This window comes from Macrotis lagotis, chromosome 2 (assembly GCF_037893015.1).
Source record: "Macrotis lagotis isolate mMagLag1 chromosome 2, bilby.v1.9.chrom.fasta, whole genome shotgun sequence".
NCBI lineage: Eukaryota > Metazoa > Chordata > Mammalia > Peramelemorphia > Peramelidae > Macrotis > Macrotis lagotis.
In genome coordinates this window covers 73,588,538-73,593,886 of record NC_133659.1, presented here as the reverse complement: position 1 = coordinate 73,593,886, position 5,349 = coordinate 73,588,538, and the positions used below count along the sequence as shown (strand labels likewise).

The 5,349-nt window shown below is 35.1% G+C and overlaps 1 pseudogene; it reads left to right on the top strand.

Moving 5' to 3' along the window:
* The first annotated feature begins 1,788 nt into the window (after positions 1-1,788).
* On the top strand, positions 1,789-2,334 carry LOC141511055 (large ribosomal subunit protein uL22 pseudogene; annotated as a pseudogene).
* The last annotated feature ends 3,015 nt before the right edge of the window (positions 2,335-5,349 follow it).

The window sequence follows — 5,349 nt, the reverse complement described above, 5'->3', positions numbered from 1 at the left end:
CTTCTCCCTTCACAGTTGTCTTCTGAACATCTGTCCATTTTACAATGACTGAGCTCAAGTGCTCCCTGATCCCCAGTTATATGAGTCCTGTCCTTCCTTGGAACTCTTGCACTACTATGCTTATAAGTACTTCTCATTTTCTATTTTGTATTTGTAGTCAGCTAGATGGTGTAGTGAACAGAGCACTGAGCTTGGAGTTCTGAGGAAGGACAGTTCAAATCCAGCCTCAGACACTGTATACTTACTAGCTGTGTGACCTTGGGCAAGTCGCTTAACACTGATTGTCTCTCATCTAGGGCCATGTCCATTCATCCTGGTTCATATCTGACTAATGAACCCAGTTGACTCTAGAGAAGAATGTGAGGTTGGCAACTTAGCACAGCACTCCCTGCTAAAATCTAGTTCACATGCTTATCATGGTCTCATATCCCTGATGCATGGTCTTCTTTGAGAATGAAGGACAAACATCATCATATATAAAATATTATACCTTCCACTAACTTGTTAACTCCTTGAAGTTAAAGATTATAATTTATTTTTCTTCATATCTGGCAAGAGTAATGGTAGGAGTGGTACTATGCACATAGTAGGCATTTAATAAATACTTGTTTAATTGTCAAATGGAATAGTCAATTATTCCATTATTATTATTGGAAAGGAAGTGAATACTTATTTATTAATGAAATGAATAAATGTTATTAGTACTACTAGCATTTATGTAGCACTTTACCAATTACTTGAAATAGTTTCTTAATAATTTATAGCATTTTAAAGTCAAATAAATATTAAATCTTAGACTTCTACAACTGAAAGAGATATTGAGAAGTCATTTAATCATTATGTCTTGTCTACAGGGAAAATAAAATGAAGCATTCAAAATAGAATTGAATGATCAACAAAGAGGCAAGAAAGTTTTGCAAAAAACTATTAGGTTCAGTTGATGTATTGGTTAGTTGTACTGAATTGCTTTCAGCCCCTCCTCTCCCCTTTTAAAAAAGTCTTTATTACAAGGGATGGTTTACTGGGATATATTTGGATATAGGGTCAATATAAAAAAAATCAAAGTAATAAGAACTACTTAAGAAAGGACTGAATCAATATCATTCTTTTTTTTTTAAACTTTTTCCCAAAAAACATGTAGAGATAGTTTTCAACATTTATTTTTGTAAAAATTTCTCTTTTCTTCCCTTTCCACCACCTTCCCAAGACAGCAAGCAATCTAATATAGGTTATACATGCACAATCATGTTAAACATATTTTCATATTAGTCATATGGTGAAAGAAGAATTAGAACAAAAGGAAAAAAACCATGAGAAACAATAAACAAAAAACCAATTTTTCAAAAAAAGTGAAAATAGTATACTTTGATTTACATACAGATGTCAAAATTCTTTCTTTCTTTCTTTCTTTCTTTCTTTCTTTCTTTCTTTCTTTCTTTCTTTCTTTCTTTCATCCTTTCTTTCTTTCTTTCTTTCTTTCTTTCTTTCTTTCTTTCTTTCTTTCTTTCTTTCTTTCTTTCATAGTTGATTCATAACACATTGTGGCTGCTATTGTGTATTATGTTCTCTTGGTCCTGCTCACTTCACCCAGCATCAGTTCATGTAAGTCTTTCTAGGCTTTTTCTGAAATCTGCCTGCTCATCATTTTTTTTAAAACAATACTTTTCCAGGTGAGTGAAGCGCCAGTTTGGGGCCACGTCCGCAATCTGCGGGGCATTGGCCCCATCAGCCCCTCAGTCTAGCTGACCCGAAGGCCTCGGTGAAGGATAATCATTTAAGACGGTGAGGTATTCTCTTGATCCAGAAAACCCCACAAAATCATGCAAGTCAAGGGGTTCAAATCTCTGGGTCCACTTCAAGAACACCCATGAAACAGCTCAAGCCATCAAGGGCATGCACATCTGAAAAGCTACCAAGTATTTGAAAGATGTCACATTGGAGAGAAACAATGTGTTCCATTCCATTGATATAATGGTAGGCGTTGGCAGGTGTGCCCAGACTAAGCAGTGGGGTTGGACACAGGGTCGTTGGCCAAAAAAGAGTGCTGAGTTCTTGCTGCATATGCTTAAAAATGCAGAGAGCAACGCTGAATTAAAGGGTTTGGATGTGGATTCTCTTGTCATCGAGCATATCCAAGTTAACAAGGCTCCCAAAATGAGACGGCGTACTTACAGGGCTCATGGTCGAATCAACCCATTACATGAGTTTCTCCTTTCCATATTGAGATGAGACTTACTGAAAAGGAACAAATTGTTCCTAAACCAGAAGAGGAAGTTACTCAAAAGAAAAAGATATCCCAGAAAGAAACTGAAGAAACAAAAGCTTATGGCATGAGAATAAATATGACATTAGAGTGTAAATAAAAGTGAAATGAAAAAATTTGTTACTGTAAAAAAAAAACAAAAAAAGCCAATACTTTTCCATTACATTCGTATACCATACCTTGTTTCAGTCATTTACCAATTGATGGGCATCTTCTCAATTTCTAATTCTTTCTCATCACAAAAAAGAGCTGCTACAAATATTTTTGCATATGTGGTTATTTTTCCCTTTTTTTATGATCACTTTCAAATACAGTCCTAATAGTGGTATTACTGGATCAAAGGATATGCACAGTTTTATAGTTCTTTGGGCATAGTTCCAAATTACACTCCAGAATGATTGGATCAGTTCACAAACCCAGCAATAGTACATTAATATCCCAATTTTCCCACATCCCCTCCAACATTTATCATTGTCCTTTTCTGTCATATTAGCCAATTTGATACCTCAGAGGTGGTGCCTCAGAGTTGTTTTAATTTGCATTTTTCTAATTAATAGTGATTTAGAGCATTTTTTCATATGACTAGATATCTTTGATTTCTTTATTTGAATATTGCCTGTTCATATCCTTTGACCATTTGTCAATTGAGGTGTCCCAACCTAGGGGCAGTTAGCTAGTCAGAAGGATAGGAGTTAGAATTTAGCCTCAGCCACTTGACACTAACTAGCTATATGACCCTGGACAAGTCACAACCCTGACTGCCACACATACAGGGCCATCTCCAGTTGTCCTGATTCATATCTGGTCACTGGACCCAGATGGCTCTAGAAGAGAAAGTGAGACTGGTGTCTTAGCACAGTCCCCCTCACTCAAATCGAATTCATGTGCTTGTCATGGCATCACCTTTCTGATGTTGTGGTCTTCTTTTGAGAATGAAGGACAAACATCATCATCAATCATAATCATCATCATCATTATTATTATTATCAATTGAGGAATGACTTGTATTCTTATAAATTTCATTCAATTTTCTATATATTTTAGAAATGAGACCTTTATCAGAGACTCTAGCTGTAAAAATTGTTTCCCAGCTTTCTGCTTTTTCTTCTCATCTTGGTCTGCATCATTTTCTCTCTCTATCTCACTCTTTCTCTTTATATACTTTATATGTATATATTATATATATATATATATATATATAATATATATATATATAGAGAGAGAGAGAGAGAGAGAGAGAGAGAAATATATGTGCATATATATACATATACATATCTCAAATGCTTTTTTAAGCACCTGCTTATATGTAAAATAGTGTTTGGCACTAAACAGAACAGTTATCAAAGAATCATAGAACTTCAAATTTATAAGATCCCTGAGTAGTTTCCTATTCCAGACAGATAGAGTTTGTACTATAACAGACTTGACCTTTATCATTTACTTGAAGACCTCCAATAACTCCAGAGGGAACTCATTCCCCTTTGGAATAACTCTAAAATATTAGGAAGCTCTCCCTCATTCCAAGTCTAAATTTACTTGTTTGTAACTTGCATCCATTACTCTTAGTTTTGCCCTTTGAAGCCAAAGAGAATATTTTTAATCCTTCTTCCAAAGGACAATCTTTTTTTTTTCAGTCTTTACATTGCTTCCATGTTGTACATTGATCCAAATTGAGTGTGATGAGAAATCATATCCTTAAAGAAGAAACATAAAGTAATAAGAGAGAACAAGATCAGACAATAAGATATTCAGTTTTTTTTTTCTAAATAAAAAGGAATAGTCCTTGAACTTTGTTCAGTCTCCATGGTTCTTTATCTGGATACAGATGGTATTCTCCATCGCAGACAGCCTAAAATTGGTCCTGATTGTTGCACTGATGAAATAAGCGTGTCCATCAAGGTTGATCGTCACTCCCATGTTGCTGTTAGGGTGTACAGTGTTTTTCTGGTTCTGCTCATTTCACTCAGCATCAGTTCATGCCAATTCCTCCAGGATTCCCTGAATTCCTGTCCCTACTGGTTTCTAATAGAACAATTGTGTTCCATGACATACATATACTACAGTTTGCTAAGTCATTCCCCAATTAAAGTACATTTACTTGATTTCGAATTCTTTGCCTCCACAAACAGGGCTGCTATGAAGATTTTTGTACAAGTGATGTTTTTATCCTTTTTCATTATCTCTTCAGGGTATAGACCCAGTAGTGGTATTGCTGGATCAAAGGGTATGTACATTTTTGTTGCCCTTTGGGCATAGTCCCAAATTTCTCTCCAGAAAGTTTGGATGAGTTCACAGCTCCACCAACAATGTAATAGTGTCCCAGATTTCCCACAACCTTTCCAACAATGATCATCATCCTTTCTGATCATATTGGCCAGTCTGAGAGGTATGAGGTAGTACCTCAGAGAAGCTTTAATTTGCATTTTTCTAATGAGTAATGATTTAGAGCAATTTTTTCATATGATTATGGATTGCTTTGATCTCTTCATCTGTAAATTGCCTTTGTATATCCTTTGACCATTTGTCAGTTGGGGAATGGCTATTTTTTTTTTGAAAATTTGACTTAGTTCTCTGTATATTTTAGAAATGAATCCCTTTGTCAGAATCATTAGCTATAAAGATTGTTTTCCCGTTTACTACATTTATTTTGATCTTGGTTGCAGTGGTTTTTATCTGTGCAAAAGCTTTTTTAATTAAATGTAATCGAAATCATCTAGTTTGTTTTTTTAGTGATGTTCTCCATTTCTTCCTTAGTCATAAAATGCTTCCCTTTCCATAGATCTGACAGGTAAACTAGTCCTTGATCTTCTAATTTGCTTATGGTATTTTTTTTTATGTCTAAATCTGTATCCATTTGGATATTTTCTTGGAATAGGGTGTGAGGTATTGGTCTAACCTAAGTTTCTTCCATACTAACTTCCAGTTTTCCCAGAGTTTTTATCCCACTAGCTGGACTCTTTAGGTTTATCAAACAGCAGATTACTATAATCGTTTCCTGCTATTGCACCTACTCTATTCCACTGATCCACCACTCTATTTCTTAGCCAATACCAGACAGTTTTGATGACTGATGCTTTATAATATAA